The following is a 13979-nucleotide window of genomic DNA, read 5'->3' as shown; positions in this document are numbered from 1 at the left end:
TCACTTTGCAACTTCATCCTGGTGTTAATTCTGTGAGAGATACTGAAGATGAAGAGGAGTATTTTTCACGTGATCGTGCAGTAATGTGAATGTGTTTTGTTCAAAACATCCCTCAATACGAGTGCATTCTATTTGCTAAAAATGAGAAAAATGCCTGCAGCATGATCATTTCACTTTATCCTGTTCTTTTGGATAATTTCAACACAAGGTTATCCTGATGTAAAATTTTCTCTAATGTGGTGATTGTTCAGACAAAGATTTTTAAGTCACAAGAACACCCTAGTACCATTTTTGAAATGGTAAATAAGTGTAGATGATGAAATAATCGAGGTCAGAGTCAAGGGTTTTTTCCCATTTTGGGAAGGTTTAACCTCATTCCACCTGCAGACTGTGTGTTTCAGTGGATGTTGCTCTTGAGAAGCAACGGTCACGATTCTGACCTGAGCTTTTCTATCTGTTGGATAAAATTATCTCCTTTGTCTTGGCTCAGCAAGGAATTTTGATGTTTCTGTGAACCTTTCTCTTGTGTTCAGAGTTTCATTATTTCCATCTCTCCGTTCCAATGAGCACGTCCTTCCACCTCTTAACTTGGTCAAGGCTCAGCTTGTAAGCATGTGGAATGAAACATTCAATCACGCACACCTTACATCTTAGCATAAAAAGACCTTTTTCCTATGAAATATTTTGAAAATTCTTGGGAATAATTTTCAAAATTTGAAATAGAAGAAAGAGCCAGTAACACAATATCATTTAATCATTTAATAGGTTTATGTATTAGGGTTTGACTCTTAGCCAGAGATATTTTTCTTGGCAGCCTGGCAGCTCCACTGTGGAACTGTGTGCAGGTCAATTCCCTTGAGAAGGATGGGTAAATTGGCTCCTGGGAGATGGGCACTGCCTGGCCCCGATGCTGCAGCGTGCTTGGGGTCAGGCTGGCTGGCTGACTGTCTAATAATAGTGTGTAATAACATAATACTCTTTTTAATTGCTGATAAATAAGATTTTTCAAGTTAACTCTGTTTCATCAGTGACCTGCCTGACTTTAGCCTGAGCTTTCCAGTTCCTGCTTTTCTTATTTTCTCTCCTGTCCTTCTGAGAGGAAGTGATGGTGGCTGGAAGTGTGCGGCCAGGGGGGCCGGGGTACCACAGCACCCCTGCACACTCAGCCTTGGAGATCTGGTCAGGAATCTGCTGCTGGGTCTCAGCCTTCCAGTGCAGAGCCTGGCCATGCTGCCATCACTGTGCTACACCAGGGAGTTCTCATCTGTTGGGTCCAACTCAAAAGCAGCCTTCATTTTCAAGAGGAATTCTTTGTGGGTGATGCTGTGAGGAATGTGGTGTTTACACTCACCCCATACTGGCAGTAGAGTAGAACAACTCCTGACTGATTTGGCAAGGAAGACCTCGTTTTTTCTTCACTAAACCTAAAATTCTTCACTAAAGCAAAATTCACAGGCTGGTGATAGCTGTCTCTACAGTGGAAAATATTTCTTGACTTTATTGACAATTGAATAGACTTTGTCAAGCTTTGTTGTTTAGTTTCTATTGATCCTGAGACACATGGGGCTGCTTTTGCTTCCTAAGGGATTAAACTGGCAAGCACTTAGAATCAGATTTGGGGAAGGTGGGTGCAGAAAACTTTCTAATTCACTTCTGAAAAGCAGAGTAATAATGAATATTTCAGATAGAAATGATAGCATTTAACAAAATATGTGAAGTTTTTATTATGTGGGGTTTTTTTAAAAATCCTGGATAAATGAAATGAGGCTTTTGGAGATAGCATGAGCTGGATTTTCTATTGAGTTTGATAACCTCTGATTCTGCTCTCCTTTCTCTTTCTGGTGCAACTTGTAGCGAACTTATTAGGTCAAAGTATAATTTTGTAAGAATTATTTTTCATTTTGAGCCTTTCCCACTTGATGTTGGGGAGGGAGGGGAATGGAGAAAAAATAGCTCCTTTCACAAATAGAATTGGAATTTCATACTGCTGATCTGAGCCTTTCTAAGATTTCACTGAACACTGGGTCTGGTTGAAACTGAGGGGACTACTCATGACTGAGGTATGAAAATTACATTTCATTCCCTGGATTAGGAGTTTTCTCTTGCCCACAAGAAAGTTAAGGGGAAAGAAAGAGAAATGGGTTTAAAATTTCCTGTGCTGTTTTCAGTTTGCTCACCTTTCTGGAGATACCTTAGCAACTGTAGGACATCTGAAAAACTTTGAACTGTGTCTTTATGTTTGAGGCTCTGTTGGACATGGCTTTTGTTACGATGTTCTTGTGTCAGTACTTTGAACTTAGCCAAGCAATGTTGGTATCAGCAGTGACTCTGATTAAACCTATGCCTTTCTAATTAATAATGCATTCTTCATGAAACAAAGAATATATTTCCCCGTGTTTTTATCACCTGATGAGTCTAAGACTGAATGAAGTCAATGCCAAGCAGCTCTAAAGCAAAACACTGGGTTTTAATGTGTTTCAATGTAGGTTATGAACAAGGAAATAGACATTTATTCTTAAATTTCAGCTACCTTTAATTACTTCCTCTATGCATATTCCAATTCAGATTGATGAATGTTGAACCAAAAGCAGACCTAAAAGAATTAATTTAAGTTCTCCTAATTCAGAGGCAAACTGTTTCTATAGCTTTGTTTTGAGGGGTTTTTTGGTAAGGAAATGGCAAGTATTTATTTATCCAGCTCCCTCCACGTTTCCCACCATCATTATTCCCAGGGATCCCTGCAGGGATAAGTGGTCTCTGACCCTCACCAGGGTGAGCTGCAGGAGCCTTGCAGCCGTGCCTGTGATTTCTCACAGTGGCAGAACAACTGCAACAGCACAGAGACATTTTGCTAAAAGCTCCTACTGTTCCCAACAGGTTATTATACAGGCAGAATAAAATGCTTTCTTAAGGACCAACCACATTTTTTGTCTGCCTGAAAGGTCACATTTCTTTCGTTTTTTTTTCTCTTGTTTAGGTGAGAGATAAACAAATGAAGATGAAACTCAGAAGAAATGTTGAAAATAGCAGCTGGCAGTACTTCTGTGTGAGTATCTCCATTTACACCTCACCTTGCTCTTAGAGACCTTTGAACTCTATTTAAAATGAATTTTGATAGGTGGTGGCTGCTGACTATCTGCATTTCTTCTTCCATTTGTTTTCTGTGCTTGTTTGGCACCGCTGCTGAATGTCACCAATAAGGGAATTGATGAGGAAGAGATGAGGAACCAAAACCCATTCTTTTTTAATCCCTCTCTGTTATGCTGCCCATCCCAGGTTTTGTTGTTGTTTTTGGTTTTGGTTGTTTTTTCAACTTCATTCTGCACCCCGTTCTTACTTTTCTTCCTGTGTCCTCTCTGCTGCCCCTCCCTCTTTCTGCCTCTCTCCTGTGACTGCAGGGCTGGGGAGGAACTTCTGGGGGCTGCCCCCCATTCTTGCAGCAGAGTCCCTTTTGGGAGAGATGTACTCGTGGAAAGGGCTTGAATAAAGCACCACTCTGCTGTCCAGGGCAGTTTGATTCCTTCTGTGCCTTCTTTGGGGGTGAGGAAGTAAGGCTGAGCGAGAGGGACTGGAGACTTGGGGCCTCTGATTTCATCTGGGGCACCGCAATGTCCCTAGGAGGGAGAGCCAGGCTGTAGCCATGACATTTTCTGACAAATCCTCTCCTTAGCATTTTTTCTCCTGAGAGGCCTCAGGAACAAAATGTAAACAATGATTATCTGCTGCTGTGGAATGCTGCAACAGGTGCATCTGTGATTGGTCTCATGTGGTTGTTTCTTATTAATGGCCAATCACATCCAGCTGGCTCGGACTCTCTGTCCGAGACACAAGCCTTTGTGAAATCATTCTTTCTTTTTCTATTCTTAGCCAGCCTTCTGATGAAATCCTTTCTTCTATTCTTTTAATAGAATATAGATCATAAAATAATAAATCGAGCCTTCTGAAACATGGAGTCAACTCCTCGTCTCTTCCCTCATCCTCAGACTCCTGTGAACACGGTCACACCAGGCTGTGATGGAGGAGCAGGTGAGTGGGGAATGAGGGGGGGTCATGCTGGGTTACCCTGCCCCAGAGGGACCAAAAGCTGCCAGAAAATTCACACGGAGGGGTGGGTGTAGAACACCAAAACCTGTCAAGTTTTTCGTTTTTATAGGTATGGGCAAAGAATTGGAATTTATCTCTAAAACCATTTGGAAAGAATAATTTGGAAATAATCTATCCATTCTATTGTGTACAGGAATGCAGGAAACTCTGACTAGAGATGCGTAGTCGTTTTGAAACCAATGTTATAACGTTTTTACCTGGGAATGAACCAACCAAGTGCCCTTAAACCGCAGGAACAGCTGCTGGGGCTGAAGGGAATCGCTCCAAAATCAATCTCCGGCAGCTTCGGTCTCCGTTCCCTGCCTGCCCCAAGGCGCGTCCAGCCCGGCCCGGGCAGGGGGGCGGTGCTGCCACCTTGTGGGCACAGAGCGCTGCTGTGCACAGAGGGGAGCGGTGAAGCACAGTGAGGAGTGCAGAGGAGCGCGACCGGGCTTGAGGGGCCGCCGTGCGGGGCGGTGGCTGGGAAGAACGACAGCGGCGGGGCCGGTTGCGGCGGGCGGCGGAGGCGCGGAGGGGACAGAGCTCCCGTTTCAAGACGGCGAAGCGCCCGTGTACCAGGATCCTGCGTGAGCCGGGTCGGGCTCCAGCCACACTCAAGATGGCGGCCGCGGCAGGACTCCGGCAGAGGCATCGTCGCCGCTCCCTACCGCGGTTCGCGGGGCTCCGGTGCCGCTGACCCCGCCAACCGTTTTCTCCCGCCGGGAAAAGCAGCAGAAAATGGCGCTGAGAGCGCGGGATCGGCGTCGGGACCGGGTTGAGGCAGCCAACAAGAGAAACGCCTGTGTGAGGAGCGGGGGATGCTTAAGGGTACCACAACAAAGATGGCGGCTCAGCCAGGAGTGGCTTCTGCCAGTACCAAAGATTGCGGAGAGGAAATCCAGGAGAAACGGCTGCTGGCATCCTGGGCTTGCCAGGCAGGTTTTGTACTTGATTGCAAGGCAGTTTTCCTGCCTCTGCAAGGGGTGAAAACTGGAAAGGGGGGACAAAAAAGGGTCACTTTTACGCCACACCCAAGATGGTGGCTGAGGGCGGCACTCACTTGCCCTTCCAATGATGGCGGCAGTGTGCCCATGCGCCTTGGGTAGGGGGAAGAGAGGGCGGTACAGGAAATACCCCGCTCCGGCTGATGGTAAGAGTGCTTTCTCCTGGGTCTAGGCGGCATTGAGGTCGCAACGAGTTCCAAATTATCCTTGTGCCTCTCCTGTTGTGACTAAATCGGTGTTCCCTGAGTGTCTGCAGCTCCCTGCGTGTGGAGGGAAGAAGCCTGTGCTGGAGAATGGGAGGAAGGTCCCTGCTGGTTGCTGTGTCCTCGGTGGGCACAGAACTCTGGCCAGATGGCTTGGTGAGTATTGAAAATGTGAAAAATGCGTATTTTGTGAGTGGCTTTTCGCAAATATTAAAATGAATATGATATGCGTTGTGTTAGAAAGTAATGCTGTATTAATTCTCTTCAATAGCGTGTTAAATATAGTTTTAGGTTATAACAAAATGTTAAAATAGAAACTCTGTTATGTAGGAGACTTTTTTTAAAGAAAGGACTCGCAGCGAGATAGCAGCTACAGGACACCTAAATCTTTCAGAGAAAAAGAATTTATTGCTCTCTTATTAGAAGAAACTAACTTCTTCCTGCCTCGAAGGCGCCGTTAGGATTCAGAGGAAGAAGTTGATGATGTTGACAGAATCCTGTGTCTGCATGGAATTTATTCCTCATGTATGAGATGTATGAATATGCAACAGGCTGTTGTTTTTAAGGGTTAATCCTTTGTTAACGGGGGTCCTTTTTCGGGCTTATGCTGCCCAGAAAAAGGTACCCGGACTGTCTGTAACTCTTTGTCTCTATTGTCTCATATTGTCCTAATTTAATTTGTCCAAATTATTAGTACTTTGATTGTATTACTGTTTTTATAAGCATGTAATTACTGGTAGACTTTTAAAATTTTAAAAACAAGTGATTGGCGTTTTTCATAGGATCACTCCTGCTTCCTTTTCACTGAATTGTTGTAATGAGTCGTCAGCTTTTAGCCAGCCTCAGTTCCGTTTCTTTTTCATGAATCTTTTTCGTTGTTTCGATCCTGAACTTGCCAAACCCTTAATTTGCTAAATTAACCCTGAGAAGGTTCCACAAGCCAATGCTGAGGGGATTGGGGATTGGATAGTTAGGATCTTATGGCCTTTCAAGGGTTGGGTTCACCCCCTGATTTTGGTGCCAAGGGAAACTCCAAGTTAACACAGATCAAAATAGGAAACAGTTCCCTCATCAAAGTCAGCTTTCCAAACCTCTGTTCAGGATCCAAAAGAAATGGGAATGCCCTTGGCAAAAAAGGGCATTTTGAGACAAAGCAAGCTTAAAATGCCTGTAAGCAGGAAATCCAGGAGGAATGGCTGCTGGCATTCTGGGCTTGCCAGGCAGGTTTTGTCCTTGATTGCAAGGCAGTTTTCCTGCCTCTGCATGGGGTGGCACCTGCATCCCACTGGAAAGGGGAGAGAAATAATTCCCCTCCTTCCCTGGCCCAGCCCTGGAGTGGGAGCAGCTTGCCCTTATCCTGGAGTTCTCCTGCTCCTGCCCAGCATCCCTCTAGTACCCTCATGTGCTTCCCAAGCTCTCAGCACTGATGGATCTAAACAAGGAGAACAATCCCTGTTCCTTCTCTTCTCCATCCTTGATGTTCCTGGGCCCTGCATCTCCCTGGTTATTTCCTGTCTGACTCCTCATCTCCATCCCACCTTCTCCCTGGTCACATCTGAGCCTGAGATGTGTTCAGCAGCAAATCCATTCCTTTAAAGGAAGCCCAGTGCAAAGAGCATCCAGCTGCAGGTAAGTCTTCCTGCATTTCATTTTTCTCTGGCCAGTTTTGGAGGGTTTCCCTCTGTGCTTTCCTGTGACCCAGATGTGTCCCTTCCTTTGTCCAGATCCAGTGCCAAAAGATTGAACAACTGCTGAGTGGGGTCTGGGGTGAGAATGGCTCTGCTAAAATGAGGGAAAGAATGCTAGAAGAAAAATGAGCTTCCTTTGAATGTCTGGAATAAAAGCACTGGGAAAGGGCACTTTTTAATTCAATTTGGTGCCACCTCCCCTTTTTTTATGGCTCATACTCCATGGTGAGCAATCGAAGCCAAAAGATGAAATGCAGGAGGCTTTGATTCTGCAGTGAGCTTAACTTCCCTTTTCTCCTCTCTTTCAGGACAAGGAGAACCACTGAAGTTGTCCTGGCCTTGCCAAGGTGTTTGAGCTGCCAAACCCAAACTGGTCCTGATGATGGAGGACTTAAGAAATTACTCAATCCAGCTAAATGCTTGAAAAAGGGAGATGGTTTGGTTATAGAAATATTTCTGCCTGAGACTGGGAAGAGATTGGGAAAAGTTAAACCCCCCAATTCTGCATAACAGCACAAGGATTTTTTAATTCTTTGCCTTTTTTTTCCCTTCCTTTGAATGGGTTTGTTTGTTTCCCCTTGGAGACTGCACACATAATAGGCAGATTTTTCAATTAAGCCATTTTTTCCCACTTTTAGTCTTCAATGGAGCCCAGGTGCCAATTGTTTGCTGCTTGGTTTCTGCCTTCCCTTTCCTGCCTACAGCTTAAGCCCTTTCTCTCCTTCCTGCTTTTTGGCCATCACTGGTCATGCAGATGATGCTGATGCAGATGGCTGATAAATAATTATCAAACAGCTTGGCAATGGTCTGTATCAGCTATCAGTGACATTAAAAAATGCAGTATATGGACCATCAAGCAATGAATTTAGCAACAGTTGGATAGTAACTAATCATCTTTCCTTTGAAGCCCTCTTCATAGCATATTTCCTTATAAAGGGAAAGCATTTGGTTTTTATTTTATAAAATACTACAAATCACCAGCAGCCAGCTTAAGCGAGCATGGCAGACTGACAAAGACATGGTAATGTTTTTTCTTTTAAATCCCTCACAAGCCCATCCCCTACTGGGGAGGCAGCTCAGCGAGTTTCAGCCCACAGCTGCCATCCTGTGCTCATGGAGAGCAACCTCTCCAGCTGTCCCAGCCTGAGGAAAGCACAGAAGAGGGCTTTACACAGATCAGGGATTAAGCTAGACCCAGGTTGGGCTCAGCTCAGTCACCATGGCGCTGTCAGAGGCCTTAAACCCTTTTTCTATCGGATTGATTGATGGTGGTTGTGGTGCAGCCACTGTGTTGCTGTCAATGTGCTCCCCTGCAGCCTAGCCTGACATGGTGAGCAGGGGCTTGGGGTTCTGTCTCATGTGTTAAACATCAAACCAGAAGATAAAACAACAGCTAAAAGCCCTGCCCTGCCATGTGCCTCACTCTGCACCACTGCTATGAGAGGAGGGTGAAAGACCCAGTCAGTTTTAGCTCTGTAAAGCAGCTGCAGAGCAGTGATGAGTGCCTGAATCACATCCCCTGCATCCATCAGGGGAGTGAGGGCAGGGAAAAGGGCAGAGAAAGGGAAATAAAAAACCAACAGAGCCACCAAGACTGGAGGATGTGAGGATGAATCCAAAACTATGCTCTCCAAGAACTGAAAGAACACATTTCTTAAAACAAGACATCCAAACTGGAATGAGGGACTTGCACTCTTTCCAGATCTTCCCAGCACCATAACCCATTAAAAAAAAAAAAAAAAAAAAAAAAAGCCATCTGTGGAAATGGGATGCTCCTTTAAGCCTGGCAGAGACTTTCTCCAGCACCGCAAACCACCCTTCCTGTTGCTCTTCCTTTACCACTCAGGGCTGAGCCATGGAGACATGCTTCTTTAGTGTGTGTGTGTGTGTGTGTATTTCAGGTTTTTTTTAAACCAAGAAAAAAAATCAATATCATATTTTAAAAAGAACCCCCAAAACTTTGGGGAAACTGGGCATAAATGTCAAACAAAACACAAAGAAAGACTGAGCTACTAATGGATCTTAGAGCAGCAGTGGTGGGGTGGGAGGGAAGAAATCTAGCAGACAAATTTAACACCATTGAGGAGGGTTTATGCACAGTGTTTTCATTGCAAGCAGCATTTAGAAGTGATTTATCATATCCCAGCACCCTCCTTCCCTGTCAAAGTGATAGGCAGAACCAGCAGAGCAGCTCTGAACACACTGTTCACTACCAGGCACCACCAACAAATCCAGAACAGCTCCACCCTTGGCCAACCCTGTCCCCTTGGGCCTTCTGAGAAGCTGGGATTTAGGAAAAGGCCTTGCAGGGGAACAGTGTTTCAAATGTCAAAGGCTTTAAAAATCTACAAGGCTATGAAAGAACATTTCAGGGTTTTTTTCAGCTAATTGTTTAGGAATTTACTTGGAATAAGCTTCTTCCCCAAGAGGGATTTCAATTCTACACATGGACAAAGAGGAGAAAACATGAATGCAGTGTTGAGACAGCTGCGTGCTGAGAGCAGTGGTTTTAAGGTAAGGCCCTTGTATATCCGGGAGGGTGAAACCTCTGTGTTCAACCCTCTGGGATCATCACCTGGGCTTCCTGTGCTTCTCAAGCTCTCAAAGTAAAATTGACCTAGCAAACTCATCTTTGTCTCAATCCTAATCCCTGCATCATCCTTCAGGTGTGTTTCCTCACAATGAAATTGGAGTAGAAAATGCTTTAGGAGATGCTTTGCAGCCCCTTCTTCCCCAAAGGCCCAATCTGCTTTAATTTTTGGGAATGCTCTTCAAGCACAAGGTTTGGATGCGGCCAGTGAGACTCACATTTCAGAAGGACCATCAATGGTCTGATAAAAACACAGCACTTTGAAGCAGGCTGCTGGGACTGAGGAGGATATTTGAAAGCTGTTGACATGCAGTTCTAGCAGAAGTGCAAAATGAAATGTAATGTAGTAGAAGTGGAAAATGAAATGCTGTTAGACAAGGCTGCTGCCCAAATTGGCTCTGCCTGGAGCCACCTGGCCTGCAGCACAGCCTTCTCCCTTTCTCCTCACTGCCTTCTGCTCAGCACCGACCCAAACCTGGGCTATTTCAATTCCTGTCAGACACAGAGCAGCTGATGGGCAGCAAATGCAGCCTTCCCACAGTGGCTGCCCATGGCCCGGCCTGCAGGGCAGAGCTCAGGGAGGAGGTGGCAGCTTCCTCAGTGGCTTTTCATGTCCTCTCTCTGCCATGCAGACACTGGCATGCATGGCACGGCTCTGTTTTGGCAGCCGGTCCCTTGGCAGGGCTGGGTGAGCACAGGGTGAGTACAGGGTGAGCTCTCTGCTCCTTGCTGTGACACCTGGGCTGGCAGGGATGACACAGTGACCTCGGCCGGCCGATGCTGCCTGTGCCATCACCTGGCACTGACGTGTTTGATGAAAATCCTTTTGCTGGGATTTTTCTCCTGAGAAGCCTCAGAACAGAAATGGAACCAATAACGATCTGCTGGCTGTGGAGTGTGGGCTGGAGATGGTTTAGCAACAGGGGCATCTTGGATTGGTCTCCTGTGCAGTGTTTCTACTTAATGACCAATCATGGTCCAGCTGTGTCGGGGCTGTGAGCAGTCCCAGGTTTTTATTATTCATTCCTTTCCAGCTTTCTGATGTCTCCTTGCTCTTTTAGTATAGTTCTACTATCTCATTTTCTTTTAATATAATAGAGATCATAAAATAATATTTCAGCCTTCTGAAAGGTGGAGTCAAGATTCTCGTCTCTTCCCTCGTCCTGGGGACCCTCAAACACCGCCACAATCAGCGGCTGAGCGGGTTTGTGTGAGCCTCTCAGTAACCCTCGGCCGGTCCCGAGTCGGCAGAAACCGGGGGGCAGCCCTGACACGGCCGAGAGCGGGGAGACACTGTCTGTGCCCCGAGGGTGCTGAGGGCACCTGGGCTGGGGGGAGACACTGTCTGTGCCCCGAGGGTACTGAGGGCACCTGGGCTGGGCCCCTGTGCAGCACAAGAGACACCCAAGACAGCGGTAGAAGATAAAGGGCTGACTCTTAGCAGGGGTTAATCCAAGGTTTTATTAGGAGTCCCAAAGGAGCTCCTGCACCTCAGGGGCCTCCTGCCAAGCCCCAGGGAGATGTGCCAAGGTCACATTTAAAGGGAGGTGGAAACCCAAAGTAGATAACATCTTACCAACCATTCAGTGACCCTAAGGGATGGATGCTGGGCCATAGACTTTAGGACAGCGTATGGGGCAAGGCTTGGGGGGCTGACCCCTGGCCTCTGGCTGATCACTGGACGACTTGGACCGAAACTTCTGCATGGAGGGGATGGGAGGCTGAGTGATTGACAGAGAGCCAGGGTGGGGGTTTGGGGATGATCTCATCCTGGGAGAGGGATAACACAGGGAGAAGGAGGGGGGTACAGTTTGGGATAAACCATTTGGGAAAAAGATGGGGATACAAAACAAAATTACTTCAAAGTATTACAAAGTATAAAAATGCACTACAGCAGGTTTGGGCAGCACCAAATAAAATTAATAAAATGCTTTAAAAATAAAAAAATTAAAAATAAAAATTAAATTAAATTTAAAAAAAACAAAATTAATTTAAAATAAATTAAAAACAAAGTAAAAACTGTAAAGGGCTGTAAGAGTTCCATAAAAGGTAGTGCTGTATTGCAAGACCCTCAAACACCACCACAATCACCAGCTTGAGTTGGTCTGGGCAGCACTAAATTAAAAAAAAAAAAATCTTTAAAAATAGAAAAATTAAAAATAAAAAAATAAAATTAAAAAATTAAATAAAACTTTAAAAATAGAAAAATTAAAAATAAAAATTTAATAAAAAATAAAATAAAAAATAAAAGCTTTAAAAATAGAAAAATTGAAAATAAAAATTAAAAATAAAATTAGAAAAATAAAATAAGCTTAAAAAATAGAAAAATAAAAAATAATAAAAAATAAAAGCTCTAAAAATAAAAAAATTAAAAATAAAAAATAAAAAATAAAAAATAAAAAATAAAAATAAAAAATGCTTTAAAAATAGAAAAAACTTAAATAAAAAATAAAATTTAAAAAATAAAAAGCTTTAGAAATAGAAAAATTAAAAATAGAAATTAAATAAAAAATAAAATTAAAAAATAAAAAGCTTTAAAAATAGAAAAATTAAAAATAAGAAGTAAATAAAAAATAAAATTTAAAAAATAAAATAAAAATGCTTTAAAAATAAAAGTTAAAATTAAATAAAATTTTAAAAACAAAATTTATTTAAAATAAATGAAAAACAAAATGAAACCTGTAAAGTGCTGTAAGAGTTCCATAAAAGGTAGTGCCGTAATGCAAGACCCTCAAACACTACCACAATCACCAGCTTGAGTTGGTCTGGGCAGCACTAAATTAAAAAAAAAAACCTACAAAAATAGAAAAATTAAAAATAAAAATTTAATAAAAAATAAAATATAAACTAAATGCTTTATAAATAGAAAAATTAAAAATAAAAAGTAAATAAAAAATAAAATTAGAAAAATGAAATAAAAGCTTTAAAAATAGAAAAATAAAAAATAAAATTAAAAAATAAAATTAAAGCTCTAAAAATAGAAAAATTAAAAATAAAAATTAAATTAAAAATAAATAAATGCTTTAAAAATAGAAAAATTAAAAATTAAATAAAAATAAAATTTAAAAAATTAAATAAAAAGCTTAGAAACAGAAAAATTAAAAATAATAAGTAAATAACTAGAATTAGAAAAATAAAATAAAAGCTTTAAAAATAGAAAAATAGAAAAATAATAAGTAAATAAAATTTAAAAACTAAAATAAAAAGCTTTAAAATTAGAAAAATTAAAAATAAACATTAAGTAAAAAATAAAATTTAAAAAATAAATTAAAAATAAATGAAAAACAAAATAAAAACCGTAAAGTGCTGTAAAGTACCATAAAAGTTCCATAAAGGGTAATGCCGTAATGCACGACTGTCGTAAAACTGCCGTAAATCGCGACTGTCGCAAAAGGCGCCGTAAATCGCGACTGTCGCAAAAGGCGCCGTAAAGCGCGACTGTCGTAAAAGGTGTCGTAAAGCGCGACTGTCGCAAAAGGTGCCGTAAATGGCGACTGTCGCAAAAGGTGCCGTAAATGGCGACTGTCGCAAAAGGCGCCGTAAAGCGCGACTGTCGCAAAAGGCGCCGTAAAGCGCGACTGTCGCAAAAGGCGCCGTAAAGCGCGACTGTCGCAAAAGGTGCCGTAAAGCGCGACTGTCGCAAAAGGTGCCGTAAAGCGCGACTGTCGTAAAACTGCCGTAAAGCGCGACTGTCGTAAAACTGCCGCAAAGCGCGACTGTCGCAAAAGGTGTCGTAAAGCGCGACTGTCGCAAAAGGTGTCGTAAACCGTGATTGTCGCAAAAGGTGCAGTAAAGCGCGAGTGTCGTAAAAGGTGTCGTAAAGCGCCAATGCCGTAAAACTGCCGTAAGGCGCGACTGCCATAAAATTGTGCCGTACAGGCTGGCGGCGCCCTGGCCGACACGGGGTGCCGTACAACATGGCAGCGCCGTGGCCGTCGCGGAATGCCGTACAAGATGGCGACGGCCGCCCGAGTGGGCGTGTCCGGGGCGGGGCGCCGTGTCGACGGGCTGACGTCATTACGCGGCACTCTGCCTGGAGTTCGCCGATGTAGAAGGCAGGGGGCGCTGTGCCTGCAGTTCGCCGATGTAGACGGCAGGGGGCGCTGTGCCTGCAGTTCGCCGATGCAGACGGCAGGGGGCGCTGTGTCTGCAGTGCGCCAAATCCGACAGCAGGGGGCGCTGTGTCTGCAGTGCGCCGATGCAGACGGCAGGGGGCGCTGTGCCTGCAGTGCGCCAAATGAGACAGCAGGGGGCGCTGTGTCTGCAGTGCGCCCATGCAGACGGCAGGGGGCGCTGTGCCTGTAGTGAGCCAAAGCAGACGGCAGGGGGCGCTGTGGCTGCAGCGCCCCGCTGCAGACGGCAGGGGGTGCTGTATAAATAGAGTATAAAGTATAAACTATATAGAAGAAGA

General features: G+C 43.9%; 1 protein-coding gene and 1 long non-coding RNA gene across 4 annotated transcripts in view; one reads left to right on the top strand and one right to left on the bottom strand.

The window, feature by feature from the left end:
* LOC139586170 (uncharacterized) overlaps positions 1 to 13979 on the top strand; it is a 266979-nt gene that overhangs the window by 123972 nt on the left and 129028 nt on the right. The window lies entirely within an intron of this gene.
* LOC139586174 (uncharacterized) overlaps positions 10766 to 13979 on the bottom strand; it is a 132707-nt gene continuing 129493 nt past the window's right edge. The window contains exon 3 of the long non-coding RNA XR_011677499.1: positions 10766 to 10891. This is a non-coding gene — a long non-coding RNA (uncharacterized lncRNA). The remainder of the gene's footprint in view (positions 10892 to 13979) is intronic.

Source organism: Agelaius tricolor, unplaced genomic scaffold (assembly GCF_023055355.1).
Source record: "Agelaius tricolor isolate 1412-34295 unplaced genomic scaffold, bAgeTri1.0.p SCAF_106, whole genome shotgun sequence".
In the NCBI taxonomy this organism is placed as follows: Eukaryota; Metazoa; Chordata; class Aves; order Passeriformes; family Icteridae; genus Agelaius; species Agelaius tricolor.
Note: the sequence above shows the minus strand (reverse complement) of the source record. Positions and strands in the feature narration are given on the sequence as shown.